Source organism: Mytilus californianus, unplaced genomic scaffold, assembly GCF_021869535.1.
Source record: "Mytilus californianus isolate M0D057914Y unplaced genomic scaffold, xbMytCali1.0.p SCAF_9, whole genome shotgun sequence".
Lineage (NCBI taxonomy): Eukaryota > Metazoa > Mollusca > Bivalvia > Mytilida > Mytilidae > Mytilus > Mytilus californianus.
This window is the reverse complement of record NW_026262745.1, coordinates 33,380,244-33,402,823: the sequence shown is the minus strand read 5'-3', so window position 1 is coordinate 33,402,823 and position 22,580 is coordinate 33,380,244. Positions and strand designations below refer to the sequence as shown.

General features: G+C 34.4%; 1 protein-coding gene across 1 annotated transcript in view; it reads right to left on the bottom strand.

The window, feature by feature from the left end:
* The window catches only part of LOC127715091 (beta-1,4-mannosyltransferase egh-like), a 66,482-nt gene extending 54,831 nt beyond the window's left edge, over window positions 1-11,651 (bottom strand). Inside the window, exon 1 of the mRNA XM_052221128.1 lies at window positions 11,562-11,651. The gene's annotated coding sequence lies outside the window, so the exon portion shown is untranslated. The remainder of the gene's footprint in view (window positions 1-11,561) is intronic.
* Between the last annotated feature and the right edge of the window lie 10,929 nt (window positions 11,652-22,580).

The following is a 22,580-nucleotide window of genomic DNA, read 5'->3' as shown; positions in this document are numbered from 1 at the left end:
GTCTGCCCCTAATGGACCACTGCTTTATTTTTGGGGGAGAATGTATAAATGAAGGGATATTATAAACAGGAATATGAAAACTTCCAAAAATGGCAGCAAGATGATTACTTATTGTGTTTACCATCTTTAAACAAAGAATTTATCTTAATTATTATCATAATGTAATAAAAAGTAATATTTCTAATTTACAGGTCTTGAACTTATGTGGATGTAACCATTTCATGTTGGATGTCGATCAGTATGTCCGGGAGAAATTGCTACCTTATTACAGAGATGTATTGTCAAAGAATCACTAGAAAACCTTTCATATTATGCAACATCTTGCCGATTCTTCAAAGCAGTGCAAGTTAAGAATCATATACATTGTACCACAATGACTGTTATTGAATATATCATAAAAATTATCAATAACGCTTGGATTTTAAAAATAAAATGCTCCGCTGGGCGCAGCTTGATACGACCGCAGAGGTCGAACCCTGAACAGTTGGGGCAAGTATGGACACAACATTCAAGCTTGATTCAGCACTGAATTTGGATTGTGATTAAATATTTGACACAGAATAGGTTTCTGACACAGAATGAATCTGGTCTAAGAACTTAAAAAATTTTAATTTACCTATTCAAACCATATCATTATTATTTGCTTTTATATATAAATCAGAAATAACCAATTTAAAATGGGAAATTTTAAAGAAAAAAAAAAGGAAACCCCCCCCCCCCCCCCCAATTTTTTTTAACCCCCTTATGATTCATCACCCCCAAACTCAATCCCAGCCTTCCCTTTGTGATATGGTACCTTTCAGTACAATTTCAGAGAGATCCTTACACTTGAACACAAGTTATTGTCTGGAAACTAGAAAAATGCTTGTTTTTTGGCCCCTTTTTGGCCCCAAATTCCTAAACGTTCAGGGCAATTACCTCCAAACTCAAACCCAGCTTTTCCTTTGTGATATGGAACCTTGTAGTACAATTTCATAACGATTCATACACTAACACACAAGTTATTGTCATGAAACTAGAAAAATGCTTGTTTTTTGCCCCTTTTTTGCCCCTGATTCCTAAAATTTTGAGGCAATTACCCCAAAAATCAATCCAGCCTTCCCTTTGTAGTATGGTACCTTGCAGTACAATTTTAGAAAGATCCATACACTTGAACACAAGTTATTGTCTGGAAACTAGAAAAATGCTTATTTTTGGCCCCTTATTCCTAAACGTTTTGGCAATTACCCCCAAACTCAATTCCAGCTTTCCCTTTGTGATATGGAAGCTTGTAGTACAATTTCAGAAAGATCCAAACACTTACACACAAGTTATTGTCATGAAACTAAAAAAATGCTTGTTTTTTGTCCCTTTTTTGGCCCCTAATTCCTAAAATTTTGAGGCAATTACCCCCAAAATCAATCCCAGCATTCCCTTTGTGATATGGAACCTTGTGGTACAATGTCAGAGAGATCCATACACTAACACACAAGTTATGTCTGGAAGTTACAAAAATGCTTATTTTTGGCCCCTTATTCCTTAACTGTAGGTACCATAACCCCCAAAATCAATCCCAACCTTCCTTTTGTGGTATTGAACCTTATGGTAAAATTTCATAGAGATCCATGAACTTAAACTAAAGTTAGAGTGCGAAAACCAATGTGTCTTCGGACGACGACGACGCCAACGTCATACCAATATATGACCGCATTTTTTGCGGTCGTTTAAAAATAACCTTTTTGTAAGTTTCAAATATCAAGTTAATCAAATATGAGCAGAAATTTTGATTTTAAATTTCTAAGTTTTTTGTTTTTCACTTTCTTCAAATCTCATTTCAATTTATATGTATTTACAGAGTTATCTTTCTTGGGAACAGATTGGGTTCTCTGTACAGCATCCTTAGGATGGATGTACATTTTTTTAAGATTAATTTCTGTTTATTAACAATTCAAGTATTGATATTAAATTTAAGAGTGATAAGATTTTTGACTTGGATTAATAGGTAGATAAAAAAGGGATAATCTAAAGCCATTAGTAGAAAAAACTGACAAAATATTAAGCAATCTGAGTGTTTCAAAATAGAATCTCAGAAAAAAATCAATATTAGCCAACATTCTATTTGGTCAAACAGATTCTCATTACATTTATATACTTAGTAACTTACTTACCCACCTGTTTAATAAAAAAACAAGCATAAAGATATAAAATTGACAAATGTAACAATAAAGTTATCAATCCATCAAAAAGCATGTTACTCTCACCTTTAACATGTTTAAACAAGGTAAAAAACTTGATCAAGAAAATCAATGATCAATACACTTAAATCATAACTAATGAATGAGATGATGGGAAATTAGAGAATTTTTTCTGTATTAGTAAGCTGTACTGTTATGGTTGTATTACATTGTATTTTACTGTATCATACTTACTTGAAAATAAGAAAAAGAAAACTGATCTATATGAAACCCTATTCTTATAGATCACAGTACCTTCCTGTTAAAGCTGAAGCAGTAAGGTCATTGTTAACAGCTTAGTGCAATAAATTCATGATCAATTGTTCAAAAAAAATCTTTTCCACTAAATTGATCATCCTTTTCTACCATTATTTTTTTGTACAGATCATTAAATCCACATAAACTATAATCCCACTGAATGTGAGAGTTGACACAATGAACATTAATTCTGAAAGTCAGCTGTGTACCAGCTGTTCAAAATAGTAATAATTCAAATCTTGTCTGCATGCATGACACATACTATATAAAACATGGTAATCCATTGTTTCTCCGTTAATGAATTTAAACTTGGATAAATTCTACTGTACATAAAAAATTCTGTTGGTTTCCTTTGTAAAATTTTTTATATAAAATATCAAACATGTTAAATGTAAAATATAGATGTTTGACCAGGTAAACCATGCATGGAGTGGGAAATAGATAGCAAGGACCATAAGTTTCAAATTTGTTAATCTGTGAAAATTTTATCCTTTCTAAATTACTGAACACCTGTTTATGCATGCCTATGTTTCATTAAAGGGGCATTAGCTGTCAAATTCATATTCACCAAATCAGTCAACACAATGTTTCATGTTCAATGTTGACATTCTTTCCCTTTTAATGTCTGAACACGGTTAGTACATGCATGCTAACCAATCTCTAGCAAATAGGTTAAATTGAAGGTGACATGAATATGGATTCAATGAGGTCAAATTATTCACTTGCAAGCGGATAATTCATCAGCGATGCCAATGTTTCTTAGCTTATTTTGACAAAATTGAACTAAACTGGCAGCTAAAAGCGAAATATTATTTCACTATTTCACTTTCATCAAGATTGGACAAAAAAAAAATCATATTTAAAAATGTTTATATCTCGTAGCTAATGCCCCTTTAATAGATATAGGAAGATGTGGTATGAGTGCCAATGAGACAACTCTCCATCCAAATAACAATTTATAAAAGTAAACCATTAAAGGTCAAGGTACAGCCTTCAACACGGAGCCTTGGCTCACACCGAACAGCAAGCTATAAAGGGCCCAAACACTTTTATCTATATTTAAAGTCAAACTTTAGTTTTAGTATTATTGATTACAAAGCATAAACATGATATGATAAAGATCTGTTTTAGCCCTTTTTTCACCTCTGTTGAAATTATTTCAAGCTTAAATTGATATTTTTTGTAAAACAGCTGAAAAGTTTTAGCAATTTTTTTGATTTTTTGGGGGCAGAGGGCATGATGTATCCCATAATTTCAATATTTTATAAAAATGACTGAAAGCATATATCTAATTTTCACTAAATTAAAATATGAGCTAGTCTGTACACTATACCTAGCTTATCACCTTGGCCAAATTCATAGATCATTTGACCTAATTGCACAGCTCAAAACTATTCATGTACTAACTATCAGAAATTTCAGCAGATGCCAAAAGTATTTAACAACCAGTATATATATAATTTTATATATATACATCATGTACATTTCATAGATAAGGTAATAGTATTTCATTTCAATTGGGAAATCATTTTATAAGCTTAGGCCTATTACATTTTTTTCAGTAAATTTGTTGGAAAGACTACCACACAACTAAGGTACATATGACAACATGAGATTCAATATTTTTTACATTTTGGTCCTTAGCATGAGCATGAAGAGAGGGAAGTCTTTCTGGACTTGATTTGATTGTTTAATATTACTATTGAGAATTTGTGTAAGTGATTGGTGTTTCATATTACCATTGAGATGCAAGACATGTTCTTATCAGTGTGCCGAAAAAGTAGACATCAGACATTGTGTCAGACTATAAATATTTCATATGCAGCTCTTTATTTTTTAATGATTTTGTATCATGTGGACTAAATAAAGTCATTTTAGTTATCATGGTTATACTTTTCAATGTGGAACAGCTTAGTTCATTGTTGTATGAACTATGTATGTGTTGTTTGTATTATAACTAGAGGCTCTCATGAGCCTGTGTCGCTCACCTGATTCTACTTTGGTTTTGGAAATCATGTAAAAATAGATTAAAATCATAACAGATACCCTAATAATGAGTGAGGCCAAATTTGGTTTAATATTGGTCCTGTAATTTAATAAAAAATCCTGGTGGCCATCTTGAACAGTAAATCGGCAACAGAGTAGCAACACTTAATCAGCACCTCATAAGAAACATTTATGCCATGTTTTGGTTTCATTCCATTCAGTGCACCTCTAGAAGAAGCATTTGTATGTATTTCCCATAGGGTCTTATGTTAAAGGAAGTCCCCCCATTGGTGGCCATCATGGATGAAGGATCAGCTTCAAAGTAACAAAACTTATTCAGCACCTCATAAGGAACATTCATGCCATGTTTGGTTTCAATCCATTCAGTATGTGGTTCTCTAAAAGAAGACATTTGTATGTATTGTCCATAGGGTCCTTTGTTAAACATTGTCCCCATCTGGCAGCCATCATGGATGATGGATCAGCTTCAAAGTAACAACACTTGGTCAGCACCTCATAAGGAACATTCTTGCCATGTTTGGTTTCATTCCATTCAGTGGTTCTCTAAAAGAAGACGTTTGTATGTATTTCCCATAGGGTCCCATGTTAAACTAAGTCCCCCGCTGGCGGCCATCTTGGATTATGGATCCGCTTCAAAGTAACAACACTCGGTCAGCACCTCATAAGGAACATTCATACCATGTTTGATTTCATTCCATTCAGTGGTTCTCTAAAAGAAGACATTTGTATGTATTTCCCATAGGGTCCTTTGTTAAACTAAGTCCCCCGCTGGCGGCCATCTTGGATTATGGATCAGCTTCAAAGTAACAACACTCGGTCAGCACCCATAAGGAACATTCATACCATGTTTGGTTTCATTCCATTCAGTGGTTCTCTAAAAGGAGACATTTGTATGTATTTCCCATAGGGTCCTATGTTAAACTAATTCCCCAGCTGGCGGCCATCTTGGATTATGGATCGGCTTGAAAGTAACAACACTCGGCCAGCACCTCATAAGAAACATTCATGCCATGTTTGGTTTCATTCCATTCAGTGGTTCTCTAAAAGAAGACATTTGTATGTATTTCCCATAGGGTCCTGTTAAACTAAGCCCCCCGCTGGCGGCCATCTTGGATGATGGACCCGCTACAAAGTAACAACACTTGTTCAGCACCTCATAAGGAACATTCATGCCATGTTTGGTTTCATTCCATTCAGTGGTTCTCTAGAAGAAGTTCAAAATGTAAAAAGTTAACGACGACGGACGACGGATGCCAAGTGATGAGAAAAGCTCAATTGGCCCTTTGGGCCAGGTAAGCTAAAAATTCGTAAGGGTTCCACGGAACCCAGTGTCTCGCCTGCTTTTGCTGTTAATCGCAGGCTCAACAAAAATGAGGGAAAAAAATCAATAAAAATACTGCTTTAGATACTATCTTTTGATTGTAAGAAGCTTCTGTCAAAGTTTGGTATAAATCCAGGATAGTTTATGAATCTAATAAATGTTTTAAAAACTTTAACTGCAGACTGTATTTAATGTTAACTGGAAGAAAAACTAAGTCCATTTATAAGTAAAATACGGATAAACAGGTACAAATTTTAACAAAATTTCCTTCTAGATACTAGCTTTTGATCATAAACAAGCTTCTGTCCAAATTTGGTACAAATCAAGGATAGTTTAAGAAAGTTATTAAAATTTTAAAAACTTTAACCACAGTGAAAATATTGTTTCCTGGCAGAAAAACTAAGTCCATTTATAAGTAAAATACGGAAAAAATGAATTTTTTTTTTTAACAAATTTACTTCTGGATACTATCTTATGATCATAAACAATCTTCTGTCCAAGTTTGGTACATATCCAGGATAATTTAAGAAAGTTATTAAAATTTTAAAAACTTTAACCACAGAGTGAATGTAATGTTTCCTGGCAGAAAAACTAAGTCCATTTACAAGTAAAATACGGAAAAACAGGAATTTTATTTTTACAAAATTTACTTCTGGATATTATCTTATGATCATAAACAAGCTTCTGTCCAAGTTTGGTAGAAATCCAGGATAGTTTAAGAAAGTTATTAAAATTTCAAAAACTTTAACCACAGAGTGAATATTTGTGGACGCCGCCGACGACAACGACGCCGACGGAATGTAGGATCGCTATGTCTCGCTTTTTCAACTAAAGTCGAAGGCTCGACAAAAATGAGGGGGTGGACAGGGGGTCCCTCATTCCCACTTCCCTCCCTCTTACTCCCAGACCAAAATTGGTAAAAAAAAATTCCCCAGAATATCCCTATTTTTACCCCGTCTTCCCACCCCTCACTTCTGCTTCCACCCCCCCCCCCCCCCCCTCAAAAATGTCCTTACATACTGAGTCACCATGTTGTATGGAATATATGATCATTTTGATTAATAAACATGTTTAAGCAGGTGACCACAATGACAAGTAGAAATTATGTGAATAGCAATTGAACAGTTTAGATGACAGAAAATATGAAATGTCAGATATCATGTGCATAATGAAATATAATAAAATAATAAGGAGTATCAAATTGTTGTTTATTTCATCAGTCAAATCATTGTGCCCAACAATGAGAATCTGTGAAAGCAAACCAGTTATGATATCGCACAACATCCTGGGGGATTCGAGGAAAATTTTTGTCTATCAAAACAACTGAAATTTACAAAAATTAAACATGTTAAAGAGAAGCTTCTAGATCCATTATGCCCAATATAATAAATATTACACTTTGTGATCATAGATAAATTTATTTAATTTACACTAATAAGACAACAGTTCATCAGAAGATCACACTAAAAACCAGACAAAAATTACTTTAAATAACATCAGCCATTTCTCAAAGAAATATTTTTCAAACATGTTAAACAGGAAATATTTGGATCAGGGGGACTATACATTGGATGTACAACATTACATACAAACAATAAAAAGTCATAATAGTATTATTTATTCATCCTATATTAGGTCTGCTTTTCAAAGACCCCTTTCTAATTCGAGCACTTTCTTGTAAAAATTGTTCCAAATCATAATCAGTTACCTGAATCTTTTAAAATTGGTTTAACATGTATAATTATCATCTGCATATAGAATTTGATCTAATTACTTGCTTCTTTAATTTATGTATACACTGAAGCTTTATTTTTAGTCGTTTTAGTTATTTTAATATTTCGGTTTCTGTTTTGCATTTTACTAAAAAAATTATTTTCATACTCAAATTTTCACATAGCTTTTTTTTTCATATTCAGTAAAATTTATTTAATGTGCATTTACATTATATCGTAGACTCTAATTTTCATCATGTTGTCTTTTACATGAACTGTACAGTTTTATTCCATCAGTGTGCATCTAATTCGCAATTTTTATTATGTATTATTATCTAATAAATACAGATTAAAAATAGTATTTGCCATTCTCTTCACTGAATTCCCAAAATCCCTAATTACCAATAATTTCCGTGTATATGTCGCATTTCATTCCCGATCTGATGACATTTTATTAAAATTTTTAAAACTGGCCCAACCTGGTCCAAGGACACAGTTATCGTCCTTTGGTTTTTGTTGTCTACGAATATAGTCCCTAGTACAGAACAGAGTGTAACTTGCATTTTTTTTTGATACACTTTCCCAATTTATTTCTTGATATTTTATGCATGAAATATTAAGGGGATGAAATTACATGTTAAAAAAAATTTGGGTACTGAATCTTTATGTTAAGTAGTGATTTGGTCCTGTTAAAAAAGGTCAAAAATTAGAATGTCTGAAGCTGTCAAACTGAATTTTAGCCCCCCATAACACAAAATTGTCAATATTTTGAGTTAGAGCTGGTAGAAGTTTCTATAATTTTGATAATATTTGTATCAATAGTAGTACACTACACTGTAAAAATCTTTTTGAGATAGAGCAGGTGTGATTTTTTTAATTTGAATTTATTGTTTAACCCTCTTGCTGCCGAGTTTTTTTCTTGCTTTGTCGGGCCAAAAGCATCTTGACGTTTCATATCTGTGACGTTGCAAACTTGTGCCTCTCAGTAGAACAGCGCTTTCCCGCCGTCCATAATTTTTACCGCGTCAATGTAGCCGTAATTATGAAAAGCGATGTAAAAGTAATTTTATGAAAACTATTGTTATAAGATTGTTATAAACGATGTTTTTAATACAATATTATTTAAAAATACAACTTTTAACCTTGAAATATAGTTTTTTTTATCTTACTTGTCTTTAAAAAAAAATGAAAATAATATACCCATTGCTACTAGCTTTATAAGCGCTTTTGTTTTATCTTTGTCAAGTGAAATGCATAACTGATTCTTAACCACCTCTAAAATACTAAAATATATTTATCCTTGTTATCCAATTAGCTTAGTTAACCTTCTTATAATTGATAAATACCTTAGAAAAATCTCTAAAATAATTATATAAACAAAACAACGGCCCCAATAAAAATAAAAATAAAAACAATGAGTGTACAAATAAAAATAAATAAAAACTCAGAGCAGCCGATTCTATGAACTACTGCTTGTTGTAAAGTATCAAACGTGTCAGATTAAAATTTTCATTCCAAGCCTTGTTTCGGCAGGCGAGAAAATAATTTTTATAGGCGTTATTATCCATATCTATTTTGTTTATTTTTTAATCATGTTTATTATTATTTTGTTGACCACTTATTGCTCAAAATTTTAGAGAAATGTTTGAAAATGCGAATTTAAAAAAAAACAGAAAAGCGAGGGAAGAAATTCTCTAAGGCCTAAAAAAAAAAATCTGTGTTTCCGGTAACATCATTTTGTTAAATAGGGTCGGTAGGTCGGATTTTTTTTTTTTTTTACATTGTAAACGAAATCTGGAAAATTATCATGGTTTTTCCAAGTCCGTGTCCGTAATTAGTTTCAAATACCGGAAGTGCGGCCATTTGCAATGTTTTTGAAGCACCTGCCGTGCAAATTTCTTGGATTTTAACCTTTTTGGAATACCTTTTGACATAAATAAAATGTTTTACTGGCTTTCTGTGCAGTTAGATAAATAATTATGTCGATTAACAGAAGCCTGTGTCAAAAACAGGGTCGGTTGATACCAATTTTTTTTTTTTTTTTGAAGATCCAATAAAAAAATTAGGGTCGGGGCTAAAAAAACAGGGACGGTCAGGGTCCGACACTTACGGTTGTCCGATTGCCCGGGGCAAGCTAATGCCTTATTCGGACAAGTAAAAACATCATCTTGGTTGTCCGATCGGGCAAGTGAAAAAAAAAGTGTTATATGATTAAAATTTCACAAAATCAATAGTGTCTGTTGTTTTGTCCATAGATTACTCAGTGATAACACCGCACGGTCGAGTAAAGTGGTCTTAACCCCCCTTCAATGCGTATATTTCGTCAATTGTTCGCACTGAATTCCCCATTTTACCAAAAATAGATCACGTTTAAAAATATTGGCCAATCAGGCGGCCGCGGCGTTGCTTCGTCATTATCGTTATCCATCGGGACACCACTCGGGCGTTTCCGACGCACGTGTTATTTCCACCGACCAATGGAAAGCGGAGGTCTATTTTCGTTGTTCTAACTTTATAATTTGACATCGGATGTGTATTTCCCTAAGATGGAAAAACGTAAAAGCTTGAAAGAGAAAATGAAATTAAACTTTAACAAATTTGTCAGTTGTTGTCAGTTTATCAAGAAGGGTTTTTTGAAATGGAATTTCTTAGATAAATTATTATGAAATAAGTATCTCTATGTAAATGATCCAATAGTATATTTTCATACTCCATAATCAATTTACACCCCATATACATGATAACTATATTTTATCTGCATGTACTACATTACAACCACAAAAATAGCATGTAAAAGTTTGGGCATGTAGATTTCACTTTCGGACAAGTAAAAGTAATAGGGCACTTGCCCAACTGGACAAGTTGGTATAAAAGTTAATGTCGAACCCTGCCGGTCGGGTTACCGGAAACACAGATTTTTTTTTTCTCGGCCTAAAATTAATTTCTATTGTCTACAAGTGAACCTGAATCAATAATAATTCATTTTCATTTTCTATGATGAAGAACACACTGTAATTGGCATACACGAAATATCTTTTAAAATCTGTTGATTGATAAATTGTTCTCTTTTCAACGTTCAGTGGCAAGTATTTCATGCAATATTAAGGACGTCTGAAATTTAATGTACAATAAATCTGTTGCTCAGTGGGTCCTTCAAAGTAAAAGATCTGTGATGAATGGCTGAAAATTGAGGTTGCCACTGGGAAAGGATGATATGTAGGATAGGAAAAGAAATCCTTGGGTCACCTACTAATTTAACATCCCCATTTCGAATGAAAATAAATAGTTTTAGATTAGTGCTTCAATGATGAAACGGGTATAAAATGTATTGAAATATCGTATGGCAATACAAGTATATCGGGTAACATTTGTGTACTTTTACAAAAAAAAATCTTCACTGAGAATTCAATCGCGGCATTTGAGCCCTAAAGAAATTTTCCAGTCCTCTTAAATAAAGCGTGTATTGTGAATATTAATATTTCGCGTAAACAAGTATAACAGTTACCTTTTCTATGACTATTTATTAGAAATGCGATTTTTATATGAGATATTCTGATTGAAAGATGTATGAAAAAAACGTTCAACAAATTTCTCGAAAGGGATATGCAACATTTTACTTGAAAATGACGAACTAGATAATTAGTAAACACGTTAAATAAGTTGGCATTATAGTACTAACAAGCTTAAGATCCTGTATCATTTTTTGATATCCGTTTTAAGTATACAAATAATGCATTATATTCAGTTTGCTTCATTCCCGCCAAAATCGTCCTTTTGGCTCCGTCTTTTGACGTTGTCAGTGCCCCTCAGTATTGTGACGTTACCATGGACCTTTGACGTTCTACACAATCAACAAGATTTGTGTGTAGAGCCATAAATGTCCCTTTGGAAGCAAGATGGTTAAAAGAAATGCACTATGAAATAACTGTGTTCTCGGGCCACCTGTAAAACGGTAAAAACCCACGTGTTATTGAAATTAATCGCTTCCTCCTTGCAGATTTTTCTCCATGACCAGTAAACTGTGCAATTTATTTTAAATAATTTTATTACCTGTCATTGTGTGGCAATTAAATACTTCATAATTATTCTTCTCATGCTTTTTCCTTTTTCTCCAATTTTTAATTTTTATGCAGACGGAAATTGAGTTGGTTTTCTAATTGGCAAAACGTACACGGTGTATGTTCGGAAACAGATATATCTATAAACCATTTTTTTAAATCCATATAATTTAATTTTGGATGTAATGCGTCTTCTGATTGGCTGACGTTGTTTTGTTTAACAGCTCATAGACATAATTTTGTCATGTGACCGTGCCGTCATCAACGTTTTTTCATGGTTTACAACTCCGGTTTAAAATGGAATTAAATTATACGAAATGACTGTAATATTTTTTCTGTCTATTCGAAATAACATAAAAAATGTGGTGCACACTGAATAACCCGCTATTCAGTGTGCACCACATTTTTGATGTTATTTCGAATAGACAGTAAAATCCTTAAATAAAGTAAATACAAAATTAACTTAATATTAGTGTCAGCGGAAATATATTGATAATGAATAAGCGTTAAAATCAAGTATATTTATACCGACCGCTTTGGATATCGAGCGAAGTGGGTGTTTACCCAGACAAAGTCCTAGTTGATCCTAGTTGAATTGAACTGGGTTTTGAAAAATAGTGATAATCGAAAGTCTGGATGTTTTTTTATTTGAATGATAACAGTGGTTCCCCTTAAATTGACCTAATCACAGTTAATGGTAATAGGTAATCACCTTATGCAATTGTATTAGTATTGGTATTTCTGATTTCCATGGAGATTATTTGACTCTGTCCCTCAGTCATGGTCGTTTAACTTTGAAACTTCTGCATAGTTTCCATGTTAAAGTTTGTGAAGTTAGGTCAGTTGAAGGGGATCCACATATGGTAAGTCAATACTGGGACATAATATATTAACGTTAGTATAATAGTCTTCTTTCTTTATTATGTATATATAAGCTTCCTATCTTATAGGAACAGCCCTTATTGGACAGAGGAAATATTTACACGAATGAGTAAGAGGGTAAAATTCTTAATTTTTTAAAAATAGTTTAAGACATGCTGAATTTAAAAATAAAAACACCGTGATCAAGTAGACGTGCTCTGTACAATTTGTGCAAATGCAAAAGATAAAACATTTGGGAATGCATATATGTTCAAAAGGGCTTAGATAATGTACATGTTTGAAATCTTAAAATCTAAAACCATCTTATTTATCTTATCATATATGTATTCTAAAAAATGTGGAGAGCGATTAAGTACATATAATACTAGAAATTCATTGTCTATGGCATCGTCTCCTAGAATTCACACAATTCATTTAAGTTTCACTTGATTTCTAAATTTTTTAGAAGATGTATTCGACGGATGTGTATTTTATGACGGAAGTCTCTCGTCAGTGACTCAATATTCATCTTTTGAGGTTTGCTGAGGTTTTGCAGATCGCAGAACACTGAAAAATCAAGCAATAGTGCCGAAATGTCTTGGTTGATGTAATGTTGAAGAGTTCTTCCCATTTCTTGCGTCCTATGATACTTGTAACATGATCTTTGAGTGGAAGGAAATACTGCATAAGAATTTCCCTTAATGTTGAACAGAAGGTTAAAACGTGCGTTAGATCTTCATCCTCCCTGTGGCACAGCAAACATGTTGCATTTATTTTGTATTGACTAAATTTGTGCTTGTCAGTCTGTACTAAGTATGTTCCGGTGAGCATACGTGCTTTAATCATGCTTTTCCTGACATCTTATACATTTTGTGATGCGTATTTCCAGACTGGATGAACATTTCCTATCTCTAAAATGGTTATGTTTGGGAATTTTAGAGATGACTTTGTATCTGCCGTTTCTTGTAATTCAGAAGTCCAATATTTGTAGATTGCTGATCTCAGGTTTTTTTTCCAGACCAATTTTGAAGGCGGTTTTTTATTTGGGTCAAGAATGTTTGGCAAATTGTATTGTTCTAGTAATAAGATTGATTGATGGAAGAAGCTTTTTGGGTTATTGCTATTTACTGATATTTGCCTCTTAAGAATTTCCTGTAGTTTAGAGTTGTCGCATGACACAATTGCGTGTAAGAGAATCAGTTTCTTTCTGTGGATTTCTCCTTCAACAGGTAGAACACCAAGTAGTAGAAAAATGGCAGGAATAGCTGTTCTTTTAGAGAATGATTGTATGCATCTGAGAGTTTCTTTGTGGAATTTTCCAGCAGTTCCATTTGAGCTTTAGTTAGATAAGAATAAGGCCTTCCAAACCGTATAAGAGTCTAGGTAATACGTAACTTTTGTATATTGTAACAGAGATTTTTGGATTTAATCCGTTAGTTCCATGCAGACCTGAGTTCATTATGGCATACTTGGTTCTTCTTGCAGTTTTGATACGATCTTCTATGTTAATGTCACATTCTTTTCTAGGAGTTCGTTTAATACCCAGATGTACAGTTTTTTCTGAAGCAGAGATAAAATTTTCCGACACGTTCCAGAAATATGGATGGGAGTTTTTTTTGAAGATTTGTAGTGGATAATTTTAGATTTAGATGGGTGGATATTATACTGATGTTGGATTGCATATCTTTGTAGGATGTTAAGCGTCACCTGTAGTTCGTCTGGATTTGAGCTTAGTAATGCTACATTATCAGCACAGGTTGATGCTCCACAGTATATTGTGCCTTATATAAATCCTAAGGAGTTTTCTTCGAGTTCCTTGAGGAGATCCTCTACAAATATTTTGTATAGGTGGGTTGATAGAATACCACCTTTTCTAACTCCCTGGAGGATGTTAAAGCTTTCACTGATTTCTCCCTGCCATTTAACTTTGGAGGTGAGTCCACTGTAAAAATCTTTGATTAGTAACCAGATATCTGGGTGAGTTCCACGATCTAATAGCTTGTCAAGAAGAATGGTGTGTTGAACGACATCAAAGGCTGAATTGACACCGACGGTAGCAAGATATTATTTATGAGGATAATGATTTACTTATGTCATATTTACATTCTGAGATTATGAGACATGCGAAGAGTGGCCATCGACCTTCGGTAAATTCGAATTGTAAGTCAGTACCAGAATTAATGAAGATTTTGCCAAGAAAGCAGAATTCATGTAATTTTTTACTGGGGTCACGGTAATGCCACGATAACTATTAACTAGAGATGGATTTTTTTCTTTCTTTAAGACAGGCGTCAAGATTCCTGATTTAAAATCGACTGGGACGTTTCTTTCCTGCAATATTTTATTTAAAATTTAGGCAGATCTGGTACAACGGTATGCTACGCATATTTTAGGTGTTCAGCACAGATTCCGTGTTCGTCTGATGATTTTCCTGTGTTTAACTTCTCAATTGCTTGTTTTACCTCCTTTTCTGGGTATGGGTTGATTGATGGCATTTTCTGGCTGAATGTTTCTTCAACTATTTTCTGTCTAACTTGACAGAGTTCCAGGTTGGAGTTGTCATATGAACTCTCTTTAGGGATGCTGAGATCTTCAAAGTAGTTAGCGAAAGCACGGTTTTGATTTTGGGTACAGCAGTCAAATTTACCATCGATCTCCATGCCAGATGTTTCCGTTCGTGATTTGGATTTATTTCTATTTATGAGTTTGTAGAAAAGTTCGGTTGAAGGATTGTCCATAATTTGCTCGCATAGTTTTCTCCTGTCAGTTGCATATTCTTGTCTTTGTAGACCACGGAGTTTCTTTTTTTTCAATTTTAAGATCTTATTTGCTTTGATGATTTTCTGGTTTGCCCAGGGCTTTCCATTTAGAATATGGTTGTTAACAGGTTTTAAGATGTTTCCTGACTTTTGGTGAGGCTTTCCATTTTCGGCCTTTTAGCTTGGTCATTTTTTATAGAACTGCCGCATGCGACGCTTTCAGTAGGATGTCTGTAAGAATTTTGATGTTATCTGACGTTGAATTGTCTTCGATTCCTTAATGTCATTTAAGTTTTCTGAAATAGTTTCACGGTACAGTTGTTCATCAATCTCATTCCATTTCAGTCTATGGACAGTTTTTTTTTATTGGAATTATTCAAGCAGTGGAATAGCAGTATTTGTATACATGCGCTGAAACGTTCGATGTTGTGTTTTCCCAGATTTCATGATTACTATAGATATCACTGTTTGTGGTCAATATATAGTCAATTTGAGAAGAAGATTGCCCTGAATGGTGGAAGAAAGTTTTCTGTTCACCATAGTTTCCAACAGTAGATAAATTCATTTCTTGAGCAAATTGTTTCAGTAGCCGATTATGTTTATTATTCCTACAGTTAGAAAGAGTTCCGTTTAGATCTCCACATACAATTATTTGATGTATTATATCTAGAAAGTCTCCGTATTCATACTGTGAGTCAGTTTCCATAGTTGGCATATAAGCGTTAATTAAACAGATATTCAAGTTTGAGGTTATCATTACAGAGACTATTCTTTCATTTCCATCTGGAAGTTTTTTTATTTGATTGTTCCACAATTTGGTCCAGAGAATAGATACACCTGCTTGCCCTCTAGGAAGTTTGAATTCATCTAGTGGTTCATTGGAGTCGTGACATCTGGTGTGGTTTTCCCATTCAGGTAATAGATTATGTAGATTTTTGACTGACAGTCCCAGACGAAGTGTTCTTGAAGACAGATGATGTGAGAGTTGTCGAGGAGCGAATGCAGAAAACAGGTATTGGATTTTATCCCTTCTATATCACATGTTGTTAATCTGATGTTCTCGGTTCTACAAGTACTTCTAGTATTTCTGTTTGTTTCTTTTGATCTGGAGGTTTTTCCTGGAGGCAGTTGTCGCGAAAAGGGGAATTTGATTTGCTGTCCCCTGTTCTATTTGGAGATTGTATATTGTTTATGGTAGCTGTTCGAGAAGATGTTTGTTGATCAGACTACGGAGAGTTGAGTATGCTCTGTTGGTATAGAATGAATTTCTGCCGACGTGACACATTGTTAACTGGGAAGGAGATCAAAATTGACGTCAGCCTGTACATTATGAAGTGTTTCAGGAGCTTGATGGTAAATTGTTCCTGAGCTAACTGATAAGGAAGAATAGCTAGCTGTAGGGGTCTCATTTTAGGGTTTGGACGGTTTTCCCAATATATCAGCCGCAGAGGCTTGTACAGGATGCTGAATAGTTTGTTGGTGCCGCCTATTTGCCTGACCTGGATTCCAAAGATACAACCTGTGGTAAGTTTTTGGCAGTTCTTGTTTGTAGGTTTGAATTAGTTGTAGGTTTAGATGAGTTTTGATGGAAAACTTTATGACTGATATTGTGTCGACCTGAACTTTGCTGTTGATGGGAAACCTGTTGTTGAGAACCTGACTGTGTTCTAATCATGTAAGGATGATATGCATGAGGCTGTGGAGTGAAAGTTGTTGACATGTTAGGTGCCCTTGAGTAACCATGGATGTCAGATACTTGATGCGATGACGTGGCATAAGCTGGTGGAATAGGGGTTTGTTAGGGGATACCTGGATATCCGGTTTTTAGATGATGAAGTTGGCTCTGGTATGGAGTTTGCAATTGATGTCGAGTTAGTCCTGGATGGGTGGAAAATTGTGTAGCACCACAATGTAGGCTATATGATGGATGTGTGTTCCAAGAAGGCAAGAGAGGCACTGATTGATGAGGCAGATAAGAAGTTTGCTGTAGGTTGTGCTGCAGATGCGGATGATAGTATCCTGTAGATCTATTCTGTAGATACAGCTGAGTTATCAGAGCAGTGTTAATGCTCATATTTTGAGCAGTTTGATTCTCTTAGATGCGCAGTCTGGTTTCCAGGAGTTCTTGTTTATAATAGCTGTCCATGTGTTGGTGTGACCAGTGAGGACTTGTATCATTCCTATATCTCGAGTCAGAATGAGGATGCACAGACTGGTTGATATTTTGCCGTGTAGAGTTGTTCTCAGCTGAGTAATTTTGGTTTTTTATGTGGTCTTTAAAAGTTTGGAGAACAGTGCGGAGTTGATTGACTTGATTTTCTAAATCAAGAATTCTTGTTCTTTGAGTTACGAATGTTTGGTCCTGTTCTGAATCTATGGACTTTATCTTTGTTTTCCTTTGAATGTTAGTTGACTTAGTATCAGGTGTATTGGTTTTTAACGTTTTCTCCTTTCTATAGTGGAGTTTCTTTGAGGAGCATTGGAGGCATTTACTTCATCAGTAGTAGCAGTCGGTACGGTTTTGACCAGAGTGGCTTCTTCTATGTTTTTTGTCAGGGAGAAGCAGCTGATATTACCAAGATTTAAGGATGTTACTAGAGGAGAATTGATAAATAATTTTTGAGGTGAAGAGTACAGATTTTTATCCTCAGGATGAAGACGAGTTTCGTTAATCACTTATTGTAACTTTGCTTCCAGAGGTGTTATTTTCTTTTGTTTTTTTTTTAAATGATCAGAAAGTTTATAAATGAAGAGTATGAACTCTATTAAATAAATTCAGAAACACAGGATAATATGGTGGAGATTCTTACATATATGATAAACTAATATGTGAAAAATGAAGAAAGTAAAATGTAAAGGAATTTTGTACAGCTACTGTTAAATGGGTGCAATAATAATTTCTTTGTAAAATCGATGACTAATTAAAAAATAAGCAGGAAATAAGGCTGACAGTCGGATAAAAAATAATGGTAATACAAGTGCTAAAAACAATAATTACACAAAATGTTAACAATGCTTTCTCATAAATGTGCTCAAGTAACAGTATGTTGTTGTAATAGTTTTTGATGAAAGTATTTTAAAAGAATCTATGATTTCAAAGGGAAAAGTAAAAAGCACACTTTATCCCAGGTCAATAATATATGATATGCAGTTGTACACGTTTTGTCAAATCTAATTTCCATGGACATTATTTGGTCCCGCCCACTCAGCCATCTTGGTCTATTGACTTTGAAACAATTTCATACTGAATGTTAATGATTGTTACTAAATCAGTTTAAGGGGAACCACAGTGACTTATCTTAAGTCAATAATAATTGGTAAAAAATACAGGCGAGACATATCTCTGTGTCAACAGATTTTGTAACCCATACTAATGAAGTTTGTATAATAGTCGGCGGTGAGGGACTTAAAGGTTGTCAACTTGAAGGCTTTGGCACAATTCATTATGATAAGGTCTGTTTGTTTGTTTGTTTGTTACTTTATTTTATGTTTATTTCGAATGAATGAAATGAGTTGGGTTTCACATGATTGAGACTGACGAAAGCAATGCTGAAGAATTCATGCAGTATGTTGTTCTTTTCAAGGTGGATTAAAATGTGGTTGGTGATGTTATGCTCCTTTAATTTACAATACAGACATACATTGCAAGCCGTTTTTACATTTATTCAAGTTCAAGATATATAACAAAGTTAATATGATGTCATATAAAGTATATCATATATGTTGTATTCTTTATGATATGTCTTATTTAATTTGAAGTTAATAACATATCGTATTAACTTAATAAGATATCTTGTTAACTTTATAATATATGGTCTTGAAAATGGAATAAATATAAAAACGGTATGCCATAAACATATCAGTGATATATGTCGATAATATTCTTTCCTGTACTTTTCGTTGTTTTTTTTAAATACGGTCGTTACATTTGTGTGTTTCTAGTCTGTGGTTGATACTCCAGTTTACAATAATGTTTTAAAGGTGAGAGTAAGTATTGGTGCCGTTTGGTCGTTAAGTTCTTTTAATATTCTACTACTGATGTTATACGTTTGATGCATTCGAAGCGCATTTCTTCCTTTACCTTTACCAGAACGCTCAAATTCAAAATTTTGAAAGCAAATGATACTTAATACAAAAAAAAAACCCGCTGGAGGGGTATGATCGAAAGAGACTTAAAATGAATAGCCAAATCCATCTTAGTTAAACTTTTCCTGTTGGTAACTGGAAACTTTGTTTCTCTTAAATTTTTTTTTATATTTATTTGAGAAACGTATGTTACAAATTCTGTCAGTATACCAAAGCTTCACTGACTGCTTCTCTAATGATACCCTAGGGGACTAGCAATCCATGATACCCTAGGGGACTAGCAATCCACCATAAGCGGTATCGAACAAGAGCTGCACTGACTACTTATCTAATGATACCCTAGGGACTAGCAATCCATGATACCATAGGGGACTAGCAATCCACCATCAGCGGTATCAAAAACGAGCTGCACTGACTACTTATCTATTGATACCCTAGGGGACTAGCAATCCACCATCAGCGGTATCTTCTCTAATGATACCCTAGGGGACTAGCAATCCACCGTCAGCGGTATCTTCTCTAATGATACCCTAGGGGACTAGCAATCCACCATCAGCGGTTTCGATAAAGGGCTGCACTGACTACTAATCTATTGATACCCTAGGGGACTAGCAATCCACCATCAGCGGTATCTTCTCTAATGATACCCTAGGGGACTAGCAATCCACCATCAGCGGTATCGATAAAGGGCTGCACTGACTACTTCTCTAATGATACCTTAGGGGACTAGCAATCCACCATCAGCGGTATCTTCTCTAATGATACCCTAGGGGACTAGCAATCCACCATCAGCGGTATCGATAAAGGGCTGCACTGACTACTTATCTATTGATACCCTAGGGGACTTGCAATCCACCATCAGCGGTATCTTCTCTAATGACACCCAGGGGACTAGCAATCCACAATTAGCGGTATCTTCCCCTTATGATACCCTAGGGGACTAGCAATCCACCATCAGCGGTATCTTCTCTAACGATACACTAGGGGACTAGCAATCCACCATCAGCGGTATCGAACAAGACTGAATGCTATAAAAATGAGAACAACACTTTATCATTTTGATGCGTCCGAAGCTTTTAATTTGGATTAACCTTCTCCAGGAACACATAAAACCAAAAAGTCTGAAAGCCAATGACGATATTTGAATACTGGAGGAGCTATATGCCTAAAAGGGGACATAAAAAGAAAAGACAAACTTACATAAGACCAACTTCGCCCGAGGGAGATAGTTCGCAAGTTTAAATCTGAAATCCGAAGATAAGAATATTTTTTTTTATCCCTAAGCTAAAATCTAATGTAACTTGTGCCGAAAAATTGGTACCGTTAATGTTGTTATTTGATATTTTTAATAAGGATTTGTGATTCGTTAAAACTTAATAACATGTACATTTGTATTTACTCAGATTGCGCCACAATACTGTTGTGTTTAGCTTTTCGTACGTCAAAAAACAGCATATTGCAGAGGGCGTACAGCATGTTTCTAAAAACACATTCTGGAAATTCCCAATTTTAAATTGTTCATGCAATAGTTTTTATTAATAATATTACAATTGCAGCCTTTGGTTGAGGTCAATATGCTTGTCTTAGCATGCTTAGGTCGATATAACCTCGTATCAACCTCATACACAAAGGCTATAATTGTATAATATGAATGAAAAAACGATATGTGGCAGCAACCCAACGACACTGATATCAAAGATACATCTAGTGTCCAATAAAAAGTCTTCAACAATTATAGTAACCTATAGGTGTCTTTGCAGTGCAAAAAAGTTAAAAAGGAGGAAGAATATACTGAGGTCATAAGTGGACCAAACACAGGCAACACCATGGTCGAAAGAAAAAAAGAAAAAAAATGGCAAACAATAGTTCACAAAACACTTCAGAGAAATATGCATTTAAGATTTATCATAATATAGAAATAGTTCCGAGTATAAAAACGTTGTGGATACATTTTTTTTTTCCAATTTCATAATGAAAACTTATGCATGTGAATAAAGTAAAAAAAAAATTTTTTTAAATCTGTACCGGACTGCAACCTTCTTATTTAGAAATTCTAAGGATTTTCTAACCCAGGAATAGATTATCCAAGTTGTTTTTGGCAAAACCTTTCGGAATTTTGGTCGATGCTTTTCAACTTCGTACTTTATTTTGGCCTTTTTAAGTTTTTTATATCCGAACGTCACTAATGAGTTTTTTGTAGGTCTGCCGTACAAAATTCTCATATTGGTATCTATATGTTGAGTTTAATTATTCTCCATTGGTATCCTATAATGTAAAATTATATTCTTTTTATTCACAAGTGAACATTTTTTTTCTTAATACACGTTTAACTTGTTTTCCGATTGAATTGATATTATTTTTAACTGGTGTTTTTTTTATATCGTACTTGTATCGTTATTGATTGAAAAAGACAAAAAAAAAAGCATCGGAATCCGTTGTTTGGGATCTCAACGTCACGTCTTACCACATGTTGTCCCTCTCCGAAAAGCATCTTCGCCTCTGACCCCCCCCCCCCCCCCCCCCCCCCCAACAGAACTAGAATATTTTCTTGGCGTCATCTATCCACATTTTTCATCAACTGTACAACTATTTTGTTTAATGTTTTAACCCCAAGTGTCGATTGGGGTTATGAAAGGCAAATATTGTCAATTTAATTCTCTCTTTCGCCAGTAAAATCCACGCTAAACAGAGGCCTTTTAGTGCTAGTCTGTTTGTGATGAATTAATAAAGCCACGTCCAGTTAGAATGACAATCTTTCTTTATACAAAAATCGACTTAGATATGCATTAAATATATGCCATTGGACCTAAAGCAAGTCCAAATTTATCAATCACATTTAATCTTCAAACCAAGTGACTGTTTGAGAAATACACGTGACAAAGGATTCAGCGATTTTCTATACATTTGATTTTCTTATAGATTCAATAAAAGATCTTTCATAGTAGTGAAAGATTGTCCGGCTTCAAATGGGCTTTGATTACAATTGTTTACAGCTAACAGTCAGTTTAACTTTCTTATCGTAATTTTGGATAGAAGTTTCAATTATCCCCGAACGGGTAATGCACATCGTAAGACCCGCGGTCGCCCGCTAAAATTTCTTGTAAAGGTCCTCGTAGGAAAATTCCACGACGTGAAAATTTCTCCCCGATGAATTCTCCCCCACCCCCCTCCCCACCTCGTTAGACCAGCGGTACCCGTTAGAGGTACTTGGAACTATTATTTAGAATACTCTGCGGTGCTAAAAGCGAGATGGAAATTTAAAGTGATAAATAAAGCCTATGAAACCTTAATTTTGTCAACCAAGT